This window comes from Odontomachus brunneus, unplaced genomic scaffold, assembly GCF_010583005.1.
Source record: "Odontomachus brunneus isolate Ranch 3 - 2012 unplaced genomic scaffold, Obru_v1 Obru_scaffold_040, whole genome shotgun sequence".
NCBI lineage: Eukaryota > Metazoa > Arthropoda > Insecta > Hymenoptera > Formicidae > Odontomachus > Odontomachus brunneus.
Genome location: NW_022639490.1, coordinates 674,170 through 696,620, shown reverse-complemented (window position 1 = coordinate 696,620; position 22,451 = coordinate 674,170). Strand labels below are relative to the sequence as shown.

Sequence of the window (22,451 nt, the reverse complement as noted above, 5' to 3'; positions counted from 1 at the left end):
TATATATATATATATATATATATATATATATATATATATATATATATATATATATATATATATATATATATATATATATATATATACAGGGTGTTCCATCTAAACCAGGCCACCTCGTCCTCCTTATCTTAAATATCTCCTTCAATTTTCTTTTGCTTTGAGTAACTCATCGCGAACGATAGATCGATAAACTGATAAACATAAGGAAGGTTTTACCAATTTCGGTACTATAGCACTATAACTACTGTGCTTGAACTCATATTAGCCTTTTTTCCCTATCATTAAATTTTACAGGAGACATTCTCGACTCAGATATACTTGATTCACATTTTATATGACACGATCCATATTCTATGAAATCATATCGCACCATTTTACGGATCTAATAATATGTGAGGATTTACGTTATCATTTTAATAACCAGTAATTATATACAGTAGTATTTTCTCGGGTATTAAGAAACACGATACTTCATCCGCCCCTTCATTCACACGTGCTGTCGATATTTATGATCCCTCTTTATATCCGATATACACGCGCGGGATATATTGTACGAAAAATAATGCTTAATTTAATCCTGCACGTTGTATCACGTGTGTTTCGCGGTGCGCGTGCGCGTGCACCGGAGATACCTCGTATCAATTAATCTAGTAACTTCGTATTATTATTTATCACGACTCCTCTCGCCAGCTTCAACAATAGCCGCGATATCGCGGAGGTGCTTCGCGACGCCGTTATTACGGAGATGCATCTCGTTTTCATCGAATATTAACGAAGACGTACCTTCACACCTGCGCTCTTCGACGCCTCGAGCGAATCATGCGAGGAGACCTCGGAGATATCACTTTCGCGGCGAATACGTAGCTATTTATCACGGGGACCGGCCGACACGGGTCGCCTGTATCCGCAGATTCCGCAAAGATCCCCGCTGACACGATGTTCGCGATATTACGTCTTATTATGACACCGAATGCGTGTTATACGTGCCGCGCTTATCTTTCGGCACAATTTATCGCGTTTCCTCACGCGTTCGCCCCGGCACGCTCGACGACGGCGACTTCTCGACGATCGAGGTCCCCTCTCGCTGTCCCCTCAATACCGCCTCTTATCGTTATCGTACACTATCAATCGGCAAACGCCTTACGCCGTTTTATCGCAGGGCGAGCCTCTTCGGCGCGCCTTCGCCTCGCGAATTCCGTTTTTGCGAGCGCTCGTCTCGCCACGGCGTTCTTCAGCCCTGACCAGAACGTTCCTGAGGAAGGTCCGCGGGTTTCGCGGCACGAGACGAGGCAAAACACCGAAAATAAATTCTAGCTACCTGCGAAATGCGGCGCAGAAGAATGGAACGCGGTCGCAATGGCGTTCAGAGCCGCGAAATTGCAGTTGCCGCGCGCGGAAAACGCGCCAGGCAAATAGAGGAGGGCCGCGCGCGCGATCGATTGCCGGAGAGATTCCGCTTTAATCTTCCAGTGGCAAGGCGGCGAAATCTCACGGAATCCCGCGAAGAATACGCCCCGCCGCCGCTCGCGAGAAAAATAGTGCGGTTACGGAACGATTAAATTGAACGGTTAAGTGCAACGCGCGCGCTCGCCGGTGGCGGGTCTAACCCACTTTTTTAAGAACTCGAGGAAATTAAACTAGATTTACCTCTCTCTCTCTCTCTCTCTCTCTCTCTCTCTCTCTCTCCCAGCAGCCCCTCTTCTGTCTCCCTCGCTTTAGTTACTTTGAAATTAACTTCCTCAAATTCTTACGAGAGCGGGTTGTGAATCACTGTCGCGCCGAGTCCTTACAGTTGGTAAATACCCGGGAAAAATGATTGCACACAAGGTGTTGCATTAACATATAGATGAGTATGACGGGTGAAACGATTTATGAACATCGTTCCATATTTCCTCTAACGACAGAAGTGAACGTAAAGCGTTTTTCAAACGAGTATACCGCCAAGTGCGAATCTGTCGGTAATGATTTTCAGCTTTGACAGTTTGGTGAGAACTTTCAACTTCATTGTGTCTAAATCACTTTGTAACACACGCTGTACATTCAGAAAATCGTATTCTCGACAGTGAATTTTATTCGGACCACAATATACTTTTTATCCGGAGCATCTTTTAAGACTATTTTATGAAGATTATTTTTTGCTAGAAATATAGCGAGTATTTTAATAACGGAATATTTCGCAGTGCGAGCTGAGTCATACTGATTAATATGTCGTTACGCGACACCCTGTAAAATTATATATGAATTTTGTCCCTACACTGAGGGAAAAATTACCTTAAAATCAACAAATATTTCTTTGATGGGTGCCATTAACATATTTACTTAAATCTAAATTCTCTTTATTTAAATCAAATATTGTTTACCTAATTTAAGTAAACAATATTTGGTTTAAATAAAGAGAATTTAGATTTAAATAAAGATGTTAATGGTACTCATCAACGAAATATTTGTTGATTTGAAAATAATTTTTCCCTCAGTGTATACGCGGGGAGAATTCTGTAGTAAAAATTACTGCAAGACTTTGTAACCGAGAAATGAATGGACATTTTACAAATCACTATCCTTTCATTTCATGTGTGCTACATATATTTTAGGAACTGCAAAATATTCTGTTATTAAAACGCAAATCGTTATCCTTTCATTTCATGTGTGCTACATATATTTTAGGAACTGCAAAATTTTCTGTTATTAAAATGCTCGTTATATTTGTAGCGAAAAATAATTTTCATAAAATAGTCTTAAAAGATGCTCCTGATAAAAAATATATTGTGATCCGAATAAAATTCACTGTCGAGAAGTGCGATTTTCTGAATGTACAACGTGTGTTGCAAAATGATTTAGACACAATCAAGTTGGAAGCTCTCACCAAACTGTTAAAATTGAGAATCGTTACCGACAGGTTTGCGCAATAACAATATAATCAATAACACGATTAAGAACACTAAAAACTAAATAGTAATAATTATTATTAGTAATAATTTAGTAGTAATTATTATTATTAGTAATAATACTAATAATAATTAATAATATAATTACTGAGCGAGCCCGTCAGTAATCATTCAATTTGATAGTTGGGTAAACTCCCGATACTTCACAGTGCCTAAACCGTTTAATAAACCGCTGTACATAATTACGTTTGCACGTGTGCTTCAGCTGCAGAATTTAATAAATCTTATAATTATGATAAAATGAACATGAAAGCGCTAAAGCTTGTATTTTACGATGACACAAATCGACGAAAAATGGAGAATATAAAATTTGCTTTTTTTTCTCGTAATGAGCTTTACATAACTTCAAGCATCAACGATTCTGCACACATTAAGAAATAACGTTTTGCTACTTTAATAAAATATCAGAAACTGCAACAAATAGTTTAATGACATGGGACAGTAAATGACTCCGTAGTGGGAACAAATGATTCGTTATTTTCAATTTGCTGCTCCAAGCAACACTTCTGCAATTGAAATATAATTAACGTAATTAACCTAACCTAATCTAAACAGATGAGAAGAAATATGATTTGTGTCTTAGGCAATGTATATTTGTGAAATGACGAATTATAAGAAATGATAAGAAATGACTCGCTACAGTAACTGTTCGATTTGTTTTTCTAATGCTCATCAAATAGCAAAAGTGTTTTTGCCTTTATTACCGATTTTCTCATAATATCTGTAATGATCGCCGTATTGGTTTCTTCAGCGGGAGGATCACTGTTTCACTGTTTGAGATGAAGAATATAGCTTTACTTAATTGATAATTTCAACGGAATCATTGCTTTGCTAGTATAACAAATTTCAGAAAGACCCAAAGTAAATGTATATAATTATGTATAATATATAAAGCCTTAAAGTTAATTGAATGAAACTATTCGCTCCTTTCTTCATTTAAAAGCATTTTTTCTGTGTGTGTATATATATATATATATATATATATATATATATATATATATAGATAAAATCTTATATATGCATTACATATAATGACATAATATATAATTATATAATATAATTACATAAATTATATAACATAATATATAATTTATATGTACTTAAAAACACACAATTTTTTACATATAATTATATATATACATACATATATACGTACATTCCTTTTTGCTCAAGTAATTATTAACTCACTCCAGAGTTTACAAGAAGAAACATACAAAGCAACGGAAAGAGAATATCAGTCTTTAACCGGAAATTAATCTCTAAAGATCCCGGCGGGAATCTCTTGAGAAAGGGTTGCCCGCAGTTTCTCCGGGAATTCACTCGAGTCAGTGGTTCGAATTTTTCCCAAGCAAACTACTCAATCTCTCAAAGATAATAATGATAAAATCGCTAGGAGTAAGAAGTTGTCGCACGGTTGCTTCTACTCTAGCTGATGGCTCTCTTAATTAATAAAATGCCGTAATCTTAAATTCTATGCAAACTGGATTAAACTGCCAGGGATTTTTAACGAAATCGATTAACTTGCTGCAGCGAATACCCCTCCTCTCGCATCTCCTCTTGCACAGCTGTCTCGGTGCCTCTTATCACTATCTTATTCTTAAGTGAACCGTTCCCCCCTTTCGTTTCCCCGGGGAACGGCACCATCCACTTTGGGAACTACTGGCTTCAGCTATTTAACAGAAGACGCGGACAAAGTATTAGCGAAAATATTGGATATTATTCTTCCCGTAATATCCACTTCTTGGAATAATAAAACGGGAATTTCCAAGCGGAAAAAGCATTGTCCATTCTGTGCGTTAGAAGAGGGCCAGAAATTGTTTACTATATATAAATTTTATAGCGAGACACTTAGCAACTACTGTTACAAAGTTCTCCGGTGTCACAGGATGGAGTCGCGAAGATTTCTCCATTAAGGACAGATTTTTCCAACCCCTTAGTAAGCTAACCAACAGTTAATCCATATGTCTGTCTTTGTTTCTTTTTTAAATTAGACAAAGATTTAACTATCAATTAAAGAAAGATTTAACTATCAGTTAGTTTACCAGGAGGAATAATTGACCCTAAGCGTGTAAAAATGTTTATGTTCGTGCGCGAGAAACAGTCTGGAGAAACGGAAAATTGAATTCACGAATTATTATTTTACCTTCTAGCCTCATTTCGAGCATCGTTCTTTTTCTTCTTTGCTTAGTTTCTGTACAACGTAACACACGTTTCCACCTTCTTTCTGCAAAACCTGCGCTGAACTTCCGCGCGCGCGCGTGCGACAGCTGCTTTTCCGATATAAACTTGTCATCTTTTCTCGCGACTTTACTGCGCTCAGCGTCCTAATAATCGACTTTCGAAGAGGAGCCCTAGTAAAAAGGCGAAGTTTACTTGAAATTAATCGAACAATAAGACGCTGCCGTCCATTTACATCCCCGAGATTCCCGTAAGTTCGAAGTTCCGTGGGAGAAAGATCGAGTAAATTTGTCAAGGAATATCCCTGCGAAGTTTGACGTTCTCGCGGAGGACTTGGATGTTTCACGGAGAATTGTCTCGAGAAGAAACATCGACTCGACTGCGCGTTTTCCGCACCAGGGACGATGCCTCGATATTGCCGATTTAAGCAAAGCTCGCTAAACAATCGCGACGGCCGATATAATGCGATTTCCTGCGTGAGCCCACAAATCGAATCGCGAATAGAAAAGCAAACGGGCCAGTCTGCACTGAGAAAAAAAAATGTTTGCTGCTTGTAACTATGATCACATGGCGAAATAAGGTAAAAGTATCGAATGACGCCACTGACTCAAATAACGCCACCTTAACTTTTGTACGCGTAATAGCTGATTAAAAGTGTCCAAGAATTCCGAGAAAGCAATCGTGAAAGTATGTCTCCAAATGGCTCCATTAAAGTAAGTATGAAAATATAACTATTTTCTGAGATAATAATTATTTTCCGTGAAAGGCAGTTTCAAAAGCTCATATTGAGAATCCGTCTTTTAACTATGTACGACTGAGCTTATTTTTAAGTGTCGACTACGATAATATAACCTGTAGAATGATAAAATGAGATATTTTTGGGTTGTAATACAAAATGTTTCAGTTTTGTATGATTAATATGAATTAAACTGAATTAAAAGGCAATAAAATAATAAAATATTATACAAATATTATATGATATTTGAATAATATAATAGAGGTGACACAAACCGCTATAGATATGCAATAACATTTTAAAACAAATTAGTAGGAGTTAAGATGCTTATTATTTTGAATTAATAAATTTATGTTTGAATAGATAACAGGTGTAAAAATTTCATTTCCTTTACTTTAATTGTCTATATTGAAAACAGATTAGGTAAGGTGGCGTCATTTGAGACATGTTAGTGGTGTAAATCGGGACATTCAACAATTTCAGTGGGCGTAATTCGGAAGATTTGCAGTTCACACTTAATTCTTGTGTACATATAAATAATTTTGTTTATATTCCATTTTTATATGTTTTTTTATTAATTTACAATATTAACATTAGATAAAATTCAAAGTCTTATCTAGTACCACTTTATTTTTATTTTTTTATTTTTTATTTATTTAAATTTTTTTTTTAAATAATCTCTTAAAAATTAGTTTTTATTTAGAGTAACGTAATTCGGTACGTTTACCTTAATTATTGTAAATTATGATCGAGGAGAAATCAACTTTCTACACAATCATGATCGAGGAGAACGATTCGGTTGAATCAACAAACATTTCTTTGGAATAGTCCAAACAAATTTTTTTATTGATCGCACAAAGTTTTGTTTGACGCAACAAAAATATTTAGTTACGGCTTAGTTCCAATAAAATATTTTTGTTGCGTAAACCAAAAAATTTGCTTGGACTATTCCAAAGAAGTGTTTGTTGATTCAACCAAATCATTCTCCTCGATGATAATTGTATAGAAAGATGATTTCTCCTCGATCATAATTTACAGTAATGAAGGTAAACGTATACCAAATTACGCCACTCTAAGCAAAGACTAATTTTTAAGAAATTATTAAAAAAAAAATAAAGTTTTATTTGATTCAAATCATTGTTTCTGTGTACTATAACGTGACGGTAACCTCGTTGCTGCTATTTTACTGCAGAAGACGGTCGCGTGGAGCCAGAAATAACTATAATTTTACTTGGATCAATCATTTTTGTTTCTCAATGAGCGCGCCGGCCATCGCGAAAGCGAAGTCCGAAAGTGCAACGGCTAAGAATGAAATGGTGGTTACAAGTTCACAATTAGGCTGCCGAAACGGGATATTCCTGAGGAAACGCTGCCGGACAACGTTGTCGCGCGCAAATAGACGACGACATATCGTGCAGCTAAATCAATATCACGCAACGAGAACACGACCAGTGTCGTCTCCCGACGCGGAAGCGGAACAAAGGCGACGTTATACTCGCAGATATATAGAATAATTTATCTGCCCGCACCCTTAAAACCGTACAACGCCGATGCTCACGTTGAAAACACTGAAATGATTATTGTAACTTAAATGGAACTCTCTGAATATAATTGCTATTGCGCGGCGTGCTTTTCCAGTTAAAAGTTTATTGAGGCTGGCATAAATCAAATGTTCGCGATACAGCGAATTGAAACTCGCGTGAGTTAATCGAGACGAGATTTCATAGGTTCGTATAAAAACTGTAATTTCCGCGCCGCAAAGGAACGGCTTGACTTGCAGTTATACACGCGAGTTTTTTTGGAATTTTGTTCTGCGGCTGTTCCTTTGGCTAGTTAAGGGAGCAAAATGAGACGGCTGCTTATAAGACAAAAGACAAAAGTGACGGCAACCTGAAAACGACCTCGTTCGCGCAACTTGACGTCAGAAAATTAAATAAGATGCAAAAATAGATCGACGTGCACAGGTGCGCACACTGCTTTGTTGAGTACAGCGAATTTACGTTTTAACGTCGCGGATGTACCCACCCGTAACGCTTTTTCATTACTCTTTTCTACCACGTAAAACTGAACGCATAAAGCTTGCGAATTGTTATTTCTGTTACTGTGCACGTCGACTGCCATAGAGGCGATAAATCGTAAAAATCGGACAAAAGTTAAAGGTCACAGTCCCTGCGAAAAGTCATCTAAAATTAGAAATACTCTAATATTTCTATCTGCCGGGAAAACGTGTGGCTTATATACAAACACATCTGTGATTACAGTTGAATAACATATTTTTACTTTAGCATCACATTTTTATAGTTTATTCACTTTATTTTATATTATTTTTACTTCTAACCTGCTCTTCGTTCTTAAAGCAAAGTATTTCAAACTTTTATGAAAGTATCAAATTTTTCTTAACATTAGACTAGGATATAAAAGTATCGTTTCCAGTATTTTTAATTTTTTATATTTTACAATGCAGCCCTGGTTGTTAGACTTCAAAAATATTAAGACAAATAAATTTTACGCGCATTAATCAGTAGTCCAACAGGGTGACTTTGCATACTTTAAGTATAAGGACAGTTAAGTTATGAACTTGGAAAAAATGTCTATGACTAGACTTGTGTACATCATTCTGAATACTTAAAATACATGTATATAAAAATTGAGATTTTTGTCAATATTTTTCTTAATTATTTTTTCCTTTGTTAAAGATGACACCAGAAAAAGAAATAAATATCCTCTTAAAATTAATATATTCAAATTAACAATCATTGTTTCACATATAAGTAACGATATATAATATTATAAGAAAAAAGAATTTTAAAAGCTTGAACTTCAATAATGTTATGATTTTATTTGAATATTATAATGGCCTTATAAGAAGTACAATATGATTATTTTTATGATAATAATATCCTTTTCCGACATTTAAAAATAATATATTTTCTCACTTTAATATTTTGCTTTCCACCCGTGAAAATTATTTTTGAATAATAAGGACATATTTTTATTTGTTGAAACATATGCATTGACGCAAGTCATTTATGTTCGCTTAACGCCACGTAATTTTATTTTTAAGATTTACATGTCAAAAGTGAGAATATTTTCAAAACGAGAATGCTCTCTTTTCCTGTACATATATTTTCTTAATAGCAGGGTTTAAAATATTCTCAAGTAGCAGGATAACATCCCATAATGTCAAATAACGTTAAAAATAAATAAATAACAAATAATAAATTATTAGCATTAAAAGATATCAATAAATTAATGCGTTATTAGAATAGCATTCATTACGTTTGTTGGGTTTACACTTCAAAGCGGACTAATAGAAATTTTTTATCCAAACTCTCAGTCAATGTCAGATTGTCTGTGATCTATTTTAGATGCAATACAGATCAATTTGCAATTCTGTTGAAATTTTTTCAATTATTTTTGTGATACGAGCGATGCATCCTTAAGAGGAGCGAAAAATTCAGGAATGGAAAACCGATAAAATCCGGGGAGTGTATTCGAATGTTTCTTACTTAGCGATCTGCTGCGAGTCTGCGAGACTGATCTGCGGGCTGCTGGTAGTCAGTATCAATTAAAGACCGGCCGCTTCCTCGGCGATTGGAATTCCATGGAACAGGAGAGGCGGCTCCTTTGTGCAGACCATGAGGGCGCTTACCTTGCTGCAAGTGAAATTGTTTTCACGACCTCCTTCGCTTAGTTAGTTTTAACAGAATTTCGCCCCAAGCTTGTTCTCGACGTGTCTCTCTATGACCTGGCTGAAAGGCTCATCGTAAAGTACCATACAAGCTGTTCGAAAACCGCATGTCCTACCGACCGCAGGTACCGAGGCATAAACCGAGAAAAATGACGACTGCTGTAATGAACAGGCATGTGTAGTTATAGGGCTGTTAAGGGGACAACTCGATTTTGAGGTCTCGAAAATTAGCACTTTTTACGAATTTTTTTCCCCGAAACTATGCGGGCGAAAAATCCCAAACTTTGTATGGTTATTAAGACATATTTTATTAAGACTTTCTAATTTTTACAAGCAGAAAAATATAAAATCATAGTTATAATGATATGCGTGCAAGGTACTGATTTTTATGATCACCACGATTGCGAGTCTCTCCGTGGTCCGAAACAAAAAAGCGAGTAAGGAAATTAATCTACAGATTTACCGCTATCGTTTGAAGTACAGAAATATAAAACGAATCATATTTTTCAATTAATTTAAGGCCTATAAACTTAAAGTTTTTAGTCCATTTCAAAAATTTTATGGTTATACGCCTTAAATTAATTGAAAAAATGATTTGCATTTTCGTACTTCAGACGATAGCAGCAAGTCTGTAAATTAATTTCCTTACTTGCTTTTTTGTTTCAGACTACGGAGAGACTCGCAATCGTGGTGATCATGAAAATCAACACCTTACGCGTATATAATTATAACTAGTGGTGTAGCCAGGGAGGCTGGGGAGGGGGCTGCAGCCTCCCCCGAAATTAATTTTCTGATTTACGCTAAATGTGAGAAAAATTTTTTCAAATGACCTTTTTTTACTCATCAAAAATAAAAAACACAGCCCCCCTTTTTTTTGGCTACGCCATTGATTATAACTATAATTTTATATATTATTTTTGCTTGTAAAAATTAGAAAGTTTTAATAAAAAATATCTTAATAATTATACAAAGTTTAGGATTTGTCGCCCGCATAGTTTCGGAGAAAAAAATTCGTAAAATTCGCTAAATTTTGAGACCTCAAAATCGAGTTGCCTCCTTAAAGTTGGCAAAAATCCTTTTATTTCCGGCATTATCAAAAGCCTCGGAAAATTGCGTTATCGAACAGTGAAAATAGAACAATCGTAGACAGTAAATAGACGGTGAATAGAAACAGATGTCACACGCATATATGCGATATAAAATGAAACAGTGTGCCATTCGTCGATTAACCTCAATTGAAATAGATTATCAAAGTAATTTAATCACTTTTGATTTCGATGTCGATTGCAATTCCACCTTGACATAAATTCTGCTTGCCGCGCAACTTGATCATCTCCGACTCCCCGAGCAGTATAAACGTTCGCAATCGAGTCGTTTCGAGATGACTCCCTGCAAAATCGACTCGACTTACAAAATATACGCGGTGAACACGGTTGGCTTGAGAAATTCATTGTTCCGTGGAACTAAATTGGGTTAAGATTTGACGAGCGTCTTGTCTTATTTGCTGGAAAAATCCTCGACCTGCGCACGTTAACGCAATTAATCGCCTCCGATGCTATTCATAATGCACCTTGATGCACCTTAATGCACCTCATGCGTCACGTCTCGCGGAAGCGCTTCGCCGATGAATTGCGGACCGGAATCAAAGCAAGGACGACGACGAGGACGATAACATTCGACGTTGCGACACAACCGCGTCGCTCTCTACCCACCCCGTCGTGAGTTTCTATTCCGTCTGCCAGCCGCCTATCTTCGCGTTCGTGCATCGTTTACTTCGCATCAAGTGCAAGCTGACGGGAATCCGTTTCATAGACGTGACAAATTTTTCGGAGCGAGCGAGCAGAAACTAAATATCTTGTCATGTCTCAAGTGCGAGACTCCAAATCGAGGCGCGGAGAGTTCATTAGAATTTCTCCTATTTTATTCTATACTTATTCTTGTTGCATTTTTATTTTTATTGCATTTTTAGGTTCTTACTCTTTCTTTGTTTACTAAGATTCTACTCAGTTTTTTAATTTATTTTCAAAAAAATTATTTTATATTTGTACATTAATTTTAATTTAGTCGTTATCAAACTTAAGTTCACTGAAATAGTTCTTGGATTTGTGGAGTTTCTTGTTTTTGGGTTTCTTGCTGGTTTATGTTTAATTTTCTGTTTTATTTTATTTTCCTTTTTATTGTATTTTTATGTTCTTACTCCTTGTTTATTACTAAAGTTCCACTTCTCTCCTCAATATTTCAATTTAATTAAAAAAAATTAGATTGTATTCTTTACATTAAAATTTTAGTTGTTATCCGTTTGGATTTAAATTCATTAAAATAGCTTTTGGAAGTGTGGCGTCTTCTCGAATTTCTTATTGGTTTGTGTTTATTTTTCTGATTCATTTTACTCTTTTTTTGTTGCGTTTTTAAATTCTTACTTCTTTTTTGCTTATTACAAAGGTTCTACTTCTTTCCTCAATCTTTGGATTTAATTTCAAAAGAATCACTTTGTGATTCGTACATTCATTTTGGTCGTGAGCTGTTTGGACCTAAACTTGCTTTCGTTTAATATCTGACCTTTTATTCCTCCTTATCTTCTTTGCCTGTTAGCTTTGAACCGTTAAATCTCTTTAAAATTCGCAGCGATCTCTTGTTTGCATTTACATCTCAAACGCTTATTTTCCATCTCTTGTCCCAAGTTATGATATCTGACACGCTGATTTTCCATGAATATAAACATCAACAACGAGTCCTCGAAATGTTGGACTTTATACCGTTCCAGACGTTAAGTCGTTTCGCACCCGAATTCTAAAGCTTCCTACATTTCAGGTTTCCTCGGTTGTCTTAAAGCTAGACATCGTATATTGTACACGATTCCCTTTGAAGAAGACATCCGTGCACAACGCAATTGACTCCTGAAAGCGGACAAAAATAAAGGATAGAACATAATAGACAGAGAATATACTGGGAGTTTAAGTAAGTCTGTATATGGGTCAATAACTATCCAAGCAAACTAGGATCAAAGTGAAGTCTTATATGATAGACTCCTGAAATTTGGGTGCCTGGAATTTGGTATGCGAGACAGCTAACAACCAAGCGCGTTAGGACCTAGAAAATTAGTACTTAAGTAAATTACCAACCAAGCGAAGCGAGATCATAGTAAAGCCTTTACATCCGGAGCGTACGTGTCCTCGTTTGACGGTGCTCGAGCAAAACAATTTTTCCCTGGCCCGCGCACGAGCCAGTCGCTGTCCGCCGCGATTTCCAACTTCTCACGAGTCCCGAGTTCATTTCAATTCTCCAAACGCACATATAACGTACGTCCGCCAATCTACAAATCCGCAGCTGGATTTCGACTGAGATAAAGTTTGCTTGAAATTATCCGGGAAAAGAGATTAGTTGCGCAGTTACACCCTCGTGCGCAAACTCGAGTGAGCGAGTAATCTATTGAATTTCCTTTAGGGAAAGGTTGCCCAAGTTTGTCGAAGGATCAGCAGCTGGGTGTGGGAGCTCAGTTGATCGGCAACAATCTTGTATGCCGCGTTTGTTAGAGAGAGAGAGAGAGAGAGAGAGAGAGAGAGAGAGGGAGAGAGAAGACTCGCTCCCGAATGGCCGGCTTTCTCGGATCTTCGACACCGCAAGCATGTTTCGCGTGATATCGTTACAATTACTCCAGCTAATTATGTCATAGTTGCGTGTCCAGTGAAAAAAAAGAATCCACTTAGAGATCACCGAGCTTGCCGCTCTATTTTGCGCGCGCGCTTAAACGAATTATCTGCTAGAGAAGAGTTAGCAGATCTAATTTGTAATACGATAACCAGGCTGGGCTTTCGGCACGGGTCACCGCGTTACCACGGCATCGGGAGAGTTTGCTAAAACCTCCGAGGCACATGCGCACCTAATTTATACGTTTAACCGGTTACCTTATTATCCCGACCTAACTTGCGCCGGAATTACGCGCCGATAATTATACACGTCACGTCCTGACATTCTTACCGAACAACTCCCGGGATAATGAAACACGTGCATTCCGCTTCTCGCATGATGGCGAGTAAATAGGTAACATAATATGAACACGGCGTGCAAATGAAATCAGCTCGGACCAATTAGCGGATAAATATTGTTTCGCGCGTCTGGGACCCGTTAAATTTCGTAACCGGGAACAATGGCGCATCCTTCTATCGACGGACTCGGGAATCAATCTTCCTCCGTTACTCAAACTTCTTCCGTTCTCTCAAACAGAAAAATCGATATGAGGCAAACTTTTACTTCAATCGTAAAAGAAATCGACGTGCAAAGATAAGACGAATGTCTTAACTAATGGCAGTTGCACGTGTTTTTCTTAGTAAAACCAGTCCAGCACAGGTCTATATTTCTTCTAAACACGACTGTGTTCTTACTTTAAGTTTTATATATTATCAGTTATAACAAACTTGGATTAAAATTACAAATCATAATAAATGCTGGAGCATCGCAATCTTACAAGTATACTGTTCAGGATGACAGTTCGAACAGTTGTTTCCCGACATTGTAGAAGTTGACAGTTAAGAAAATATTCTGATTTGAAAGGTAGCAAAGACAAGAATTTTTCCGAAAACTTTTTTAGGGAAACGAGAAATCGAATAATGGCAAACTTTGCATATTTCTTTAACCTTATTTTAAGAATATGTTTTTATTATCTGAATGACGAAAACGCTCTTTTTTTGTATGTTACATCCTGATCAATGGAAGCTCGCAAAAAAATGTATGCAGATGATGTAAGTGATTATAGCTTTTCTAGATATATGTAACGTGCAAAATTACGGTTCGTCTGAATTAGAACAGACATTATAAACACATCAGTTTTTTCAAATAAACTATTAATAACTTGGTGAAGAAAAACTAAAATTTTCTTAATAGAAAAGTCGCCATTTTGTCCAGAATGAATAATATTGGTTTAGTTTTAGTTCTAGTTCAAACAATAATTGAATTAGAAAATTAGGAATCAGACTGAATACTGGGACATCTCATAATTATACAAACTAAACATAATTACGTTATCAGAATGGGTACAATTCGAACAATTGTTTGCCAAATCTTAGAAGTTGACAATCAATATTGCATGTCTAATTGTTAAATCTGCGTAGTTATTCTCCAACTTAAAGAGAGGGAGAATGGAATGGTTATGCCAAAGTTGAGAGAAGCTTAAAGAATATTTTATAAGCAGAGAAAGTAACAAAATATATAATTTTCGTATTTAATTTATACATGTAATTAATGGATACTAGAATATTTATATATCTCTATTAATGATAACCTGAATAAATATGATATAAAATTATATAAAGGTTTCTATTTCTAAAAAGAGATGTAAATAAATAATGTGAATAAATATTTATAAGTCTTATTTATTATAGAGCCAAGAAATAAGATTCATATTGTAACTTGTCCCTGCAAAATTTATTATTAATAGATAATTAAAATTATTAAATAGTACAAATATTAGTCATTAATCTACAAATTGTTTAAGTCAATAATAGGCTAGTAATACATTTATGATTCTGTACCGAATGATAATATTCGAATAATGATTATTTATTATTATTTGTTAATAACTTTATATATTTCTTTATTTTTACGATGAGAGGTTATTTAATCACTAATTGGAACATTTAATTTATGTCACAAATTGGTACAAAATTAAATTGTCATGTCACTCAATGGTACATCAATCAATCACTTTTGAAAAAGTATTAAATCGATTAATTTAATTAAATCGAGTAAAATATTATCATAAATTAAAAGTAAATTAAGACTCCATATGTTCAAGCCTTCCAACAAAATCAATTTTGTAAGGGAGAGTGGGGCAAATAGTGACGGATTTTTTTATCTCCCTCGTGTAAGCTATTTCCAAGTTGTCGAGATCGGACGTTTTACTAAAACGATATTTTCCACCTTCAATTACACGAAAAACTTAAGTACAAGATCTATAAGTCATATGGAATAACAAAATTTTCAGAAACTAAAATCTACATTTTATCACTATTTGCCCTAGCGTGGGGCAAATGGTGACAATCATGAAAAATTCCTGAACTTCCATTCAGTCTCTCTTTTGACGATGTGTGACTAACTAAAAATTGAAATATAATTTCTTCACTGTCATATGTAAGAATTTTATTAAAACAAATGATGTATAAAGTCTAATTTTGGTAAAATAATATGACGCGCTTTTGGAAAGTGATTTTTCAAATTATTTATTAATATTTTCTGTATTTAAACCTAGTTTAATGGCATTTAAGTTACACCCAACAAAATAAATGGGAAGAAATGCAATTCAACCGACACTGAATAAATCAAGTAATGTTATTTAAAATTTGTTACTCTTTGCCCCAGGAGTTGCCTTTTCTTTTAAAACACTTAAAACAATAAATGAATTGATATATACATATAGAGGTTAAATCATACTAGAAGAAACACATATCGTACAACGCTGAACAAGTAAAAACTCATTTAGGGATTCGAGAGTCAAAATAATCTAAATAGAAATACCTGAATAAGATTCAGGTTTACCTTGTTTCACAAAGGTCAAAATTTTAGGCTTCTTTATTAGCTACGTTTGGCTTAGCAGTTTAATTGTTTTTTTCAAAGATGATTACATATTCGAGAACTTACTCGCTATTGACGGTGGTAGTAGCACAGATGCGGGAAATATAAGAGAAATTTAAACTTTCACTATTTGCCCCCTCTCCTTTACTTAGTTTAACACGTACGTTGCTAATTGATTAATTTATTTTTAATGAGCTTACTTGGCCACTAATTGGGGTACAAGGAAAATTAACATAATAATACATTGAAGTAATTATGTTGAGGTACGTTCACGTGTTCACGTTATATAAGTTTATTCTAAATCGTAAAAGTTCACGCGCAGACTTAACTGAACAATAACAAAAATCGAACTCTACTTAGCTTAATGGAAAGCGAAGTTACGCTGTCGTGAAAGCGATGATAATTCGGAACTCCCGTCGAAACGAGGCCTTTCGTGGCTGCAACCAATAATCGATATGACCAATTTGACGAACATAGGGCTGGGATATTTTCAGCATTTCTCACCTTCCTGGCGATAAAGTATGCAGATATTATACCCCTTATAGAATCTTATTATAGCATAGCTGGATCCTTGCAGCTTAAATATGCCAATATCTACCAGTGTCCAGAAATAATCGCGCCTACTCTCAATCGCAGAGTTATCGGCTTAAACTCACTTCTTCTTTGATGACAACTTGATCGGGACTCACAATTTATTGAGCCTTTTTTACATTTAATGACAGATGTTCGAAAATGTTTGACGGTTTGATTAAATTTCTGCCGAGATAAAGCTAGTTTCAAGTTAAAGAACCAGCATTAAGATCGTAAAACGGTTATAAATAGGATTATAACATGGCAAATAAAGGTATATACGGAAGATATTTTATAAATAGCAACGCGCGTCATGTCAATGCTGTCTCGTAAATCTATTTTATATTTATGTGCCTGTATGCATGCACGTGCGAGTTTTATTTATTCAATCTGATTTTATTTCATTGTAAACAGAATATGCCCGTTCTTTTCTAGCAGAATGTGTTTTCAAATATTTATATCGAGCGCCGTTCCACGGTAGAATAATTGGATTAAATTCTCTGGAGAAAGAATCCGACCAACAACAGTATTGCGGTCGATTCTTGCATTGAAAGCGTGATCCAATTAACTATCTTCAAATATGAATATATAAACTGAATGTAAAGGAAAACGAGACACATGCGTCATGTCTATAAATTACAATTTCGTCGCGTTGAAGGAACAAGAAGAACAGTCTGAGAGAAATCGATACAATCAGACGAATCCATTTATGTATAAAATAGAATATTTGCTTGCGTTTGTTTCCTATATTAACTCGCAAACCCTTTGACCGATCTCGGCCAAACTTCGTACTCTTCTTCTCTGTTATTCTCTGCAGGAACCTGCGGAAAATATAGACTAACAAGAAGTCTGGATATTCTACCTTTTCTCTCCGATTTTACTCTTTTACAGACATTATAATAATTTAAGTCTAGATATAAGAAATCACACCGGGTAGTTTAAGCTAATATATACGTATTTACAATGCAAATTCTCGAAGAGGAACATCGCGTATTTTAATAAATGCTCAAAAATAACGCGTATCGCATCAAGCAAGGTGTGCGAGAAGCGATATTTAACCGGAGATTAATTTATTTTAATGACAAATTCGGACGCGTTGCAAATTTACTGTCACGCGAGACGAAGAGTTAATCTAAAGCACGAACGGAACTCAGTTATACAAATTGATTTAACCGTTTGGAGGGCTTTTAGTTCTATTCTGCAGCTAGCTATTTGAAGTCTTTGTGTCAACAAGCTGAGAGTCCCTCTTTCTACGAAACAACATAGTGATATTAATTGTTACTGGTCTCTAGCAGGAGAAAACGGAAAGTAGTATCCTTTGCGACTCGGTTCTGCCACAATTCGCGCGGAAATTCTTGCGGGTCGACAGCGAGCGGCTGCATACACTCGTGATTGCGAGCGCGTGCGTTTATCGTCATATTCATATTTACTTCGACCTCGTGTGTTTTTCAGGAAATTTGTAATGCATTAGGATATTTGTGATCTATTTCCCGAGCGAGATATGAGACTATGTATATGAACGCGTTATATTTATAGTTAATTAGAGAACACCAGGTGTAAAAAAAATTCATTGTACGAGATTAATTAATTTCAGTGTAATTGGCAAAATGAGAGTTCGTCTTTCATATTTCTGGATTTCCACACAATCCTCATAAAAAGAGACATTTTAACGGGCACATTTTGAGATGTACCTCATGAAATAATCGCAAATTTAAAAAAATTGCTTCTTTGATGTAAGGAGGAATGCAGAAAAATCTCAAAAATATATAAAATATATAAAAATATTAGAGAATATATATTGAAGGAGCTGCAGCCCCCCCGAAATTAATTTTCTGGGTTACACTAAGTGTGAGAAAAATTTTTTCGAATTACTTTTTTTTGCTTGTCAAAAATAAAAAATATAGCCCCCTGAAACTTTTTTCTAGCTACGTTACTGATATATTTTATATTTTTATAATATAAAAATATATAATCTCATTTTTAGTAGAATTTTCTTAAGTTATTACCTTAAGAGGATTCTCCTAAAAAAAATATTTTAAGCACAATGTTATTACTTTTCATTGGAAAAAAGTACTTAAAAAAAAAGTTCATTTCTAGAATATGGAATTGGAGGAAATAGCATTTTACAATTAGAATTCTTTTATGGGCGAATGTTAGAATATTTTCTTTTTTAGAAAAATTCTTTTAATGCTATAATATAAACGAATTTCTCTAGAGATGAGATTATATTTTTCTTTAGTATCAAAGCCAATCGCCGCCTATTCCACACTCGCGCGCAATCTTCAACAAATGAAACAATGAAAAAAAAACGAAATTCTGAAAAAGAATAGACATTTGAATACAGATCAAAAATATTCCTCCTCGCTGTGCATGCAACACTTATAGCTTGCGGATTAGAGACAAGAGTTGAAATTGAATTTATAACGCCGAAGTACCAACGTTTATGTAATTAAGAAATTAAAAATGAAGGAACTTATTCGCTGCCGGCTACCCAGGTGAATTAAAGCGCTTTTGCTAATTGTAGCTAAAGTATTTAGCTGTAGCTGAAGCGGCTCCACCTAACAGGACTAAGTAAAATCACCGTTCATGAAATATCCAGGCTATATATGTGCGCGCTGGTTGCGAAAATTCGCTCGCAATCGCATCGGAAATAACGTCGCTCTCTCCCGTTTCCGCGTAAATTCAAAAATGCAAAATTTCACGGACTATCGCACGCAGAAATCAGCGGTGAGTGCCGACAGTCGGAAAAGAACTGGGCTATGTCGTTCTCTGCGAAGAATGCAATATCCGTTTAAAGGAAATTTGTTATCAGCGCGAACTGGGAACGCGTCGTAATTCTTGCAAATCAAGAATCGATTGCGTTTCATTTATCGAAAGAGGGAGTTGACCGGCTTTGTTATATGGTCTCACGTCTGTGACCTCGTTTTTTAATCGCGGATACTAGAGACCACATTTCCAGCATCGACGCGTAATTTTCACACTGTGTCATGTAAAAAATTATAATCTCACCCTTAACGGAATCCCCTCATATATTTCCTCGAGAAAATTCTCCTAAAACCGAAAGGGAAATATTCTAAACATAATATTCTTAAGATTAGAAAACATTTCGTCTTTTATTTTTTGTAGTAGAATTTTGCTTTTCGCATCATTTGTAAGAGGATATATTCCGCTTTAATTAGATACATTTTTCTTGATCCAAAAGAAAAAAAAGATGTTAGAATAACAACTAATAGATATTTCCGAATAATAGTCCATTTCATTAAAAGAGGAATAAGACGAGTGTTCTAATTAGTGATAGCAGAATCTATTTTTCTTAATAAATCGGTTAATATGGCTGTATATTTATCCTAAATAAATATGTGTTCTTATTGCTAATTTTATATGTTATAACAAGTTTAAAAAAAAATTAGAAATCATAGTAAACGTTGAAACATCGTAATTTTACGAGCATACTGCTGACAGCGACAGTTCGAACAGCTGCGCGCCGACATCTCAGAAGTTGACAGTTAATATCACATGTCTATTTGTTAGATATGTGCAGTTATTCTTCAAGCGACTGAGATAGCTATGTCAAAGTTGAGAGAAGTTTAAAAAATATTCTATAAGCAAAGAAAGTAACAAAATATATAATTTTCGTTGTTAATTTATATATGCCACAAATTTATTTAAATAGCACAAATATGAGTTATTAGCCATTATCAAATCGCCATATTTAAGCCAAACAATAAGTTAATAATGCATTCATAATTCTGTATTGATTAGTGATATTCGAATGATAATTACTTATTATTTTTATTAATAAATTTATATATTCCTTTTTTATCTTTTCACAATAAGGTTACTTGATTATTAATTGGCAAATTCACATTATGTCACAAATTGGGACAAACTGGCGATTGCCGATTAACGATTGAAGATGAAACTTGGCCAATTAGAACAAAGCAAGCCAAGGCTGAAGCCCGTTGATTCGTCAAAATCTAATCATCAAAATCTAATCTAATATCTAATAGTTACCAAACATTTCTTAATTTGAGACATGCCACGAACGCAAGAAAAAATCTGAGAAAATTTTAGTTTCTTCCGTGTAAAAGATTGAAGTTTTCTGTACAATTTACTTTGTGAAAAAATTTCTCTACAATCTTGTGTTTCCGTATTACTAAGGGTTAAAGTAAAATTGCATTTCATTTCGATTGCTCATGACTCCATTAAACTTCATCGCACAACAATACAGAAAATGAATTTTTAAACTTCGCTCTATTAAATGACATAAATGCCGATCTTGTAAATGTAAGTGCAAAGCAGAATTATTATAAAATATCCATTTTAATATTCTTATTTTTATCTGTGTTTCCAAACTTATGGAGGGTACTGTAAGTCAATAATAAGTTAATATATATCATGATTCTATACCAATTGGTGATATTCGAATGATGATTACTTATTATTTTTTATTAATAAATTTATATATTCCTTTTTTATCTTTTCACGATAAGACTACTTGATTACTAATTGGCAAATTCAATTATGTTACAAATTGGGACAAACTACGACAAATAGGGAAAAGTATTGGATCAATCAATCATAAATTCAGTAAAATCTTTCCATAAATTAGAAAAGATAAAGAATTCAGATGTGAATATAACACAATTGAAACTCTAAATGTTCAAGGTTTTCCAACAAAATAAATTTTGTGTATTTAACTTAACATGTACATTGTTAATTGATTAATTTATTTTCACGATGAGCTTACTTGCACCAATTGAGATATTCATCTTATTCTTTCGGTAAAAGTTTTCGCTTAGAGTATGGAGTTACAAAAGATAGCATCTTGCAACTAGAATTTTTATGTTGAGGTGTAAAAATATCTTCCTGTTGGTTTTAAAAGAATCCTCTTGAGGCCATATATAAAAGAATTCCGCTAAGGAAATTCTTCTTTTGGGTAACCTAAATAGTTAAGGGAAAAATTGGGGAAAGAAACATTTTGACTTGAAATAGGATTTGTAATCTGAAGGTTGAGAGGCGGTAGAAAGGTCTTGCTCCTTTTTCAATGAATTTTTACTCGAGTTTCACACAATGCTCACGTGAGGTTTGCTCGTAGAGTTGAACATTTCTCGACTTAACGACACAATCGCAGCTACGTTATGTTTCTTTTCCGCGAGAGACGCAGCTGTATTTGCGTTTTATGCTGGAGGTAGGATTATCGGGGTAACATAAGTGGAGAATCACAGCGGAAGATATATTGCACGCATAATCGGGTGCAGCACGCGCAACGTTGAATTATGCATCAGCAGGCACGAGATGGGAGGATTTGATTCGGCATTAAAAGATCATATGGCGAATGAGAGTAAACGGTAGGCTGAGAAAAATTACAAAATCCGCAGTCCAGCCGGCGCCACATGGCGTCGCTTCTCGCAATATGTTCGGATCGAATCAAATCGATATCTCCGCCTTTCTTATGTGACAAATGTTTGTCTTCATGCCGCGCGGCCCTCGCTCCTCCGTTTCCCGCTTTCACGTCCGCGAAAACGCGAGAGATCAATATAACGAATATAACGAGGATGGATTATCAATGCAAAATAATGTATCCTTAGCAAATTTATTTGCTCTCGGAGCAAAACTGCAACTGCTTATATAAATCCATCATGGTTCTTACAGCAAAATAATTTGTAGAATCAGTAAATTATATCTAGCAAATAGTGATTAGTATTGGGAGTACAAATTAGTTCGATTCGTTTTCAAAAGATGGTTCTGGTTGTTATGAATT

The 22,451-nt window shown here is 35.1% G+C and overlaps 2 protein-coding genes across 19 annotated transcripts in view; one reads left to right on the top strand and one right to left on the bottom strand.

Annotated features, from left to right (window-relative positions):
* Positions 1-22,451, bottom strand: part of LOC116844194 — a 137,478-nt gene that overhangs the window by 29,281 nt on the left and 85,746 nt on the right. For 4 of the 14 annotated variants that reach the window (XR_004377991.1, XR_004377994.1, XR_004377998.1 and 1 more), the window contains exon 1: positions 784-1,082. The exons of 7 other annotated variants lie outside the window; for them this stretch is intronic. The gene's annotated coding sequence lies outside the window, so the exon portion shown is untranslated. Of the gene's footprint in view, positions 1-783; positions 1,262-22,451 lie in introns of those variants that run through there. 3 more of the 14 variants (XR_004377992.1, XR_004377996.1, XR_004378000.1) reach the window with 2 other exon arrangements.
* Positions 1-22,451, top strand: part of LOC116844192 — a 280,321-nt gene that overhangs the window by 197,561 nt on the left and 60,309 nt on the right. The window lies entirely within an intron of this gene.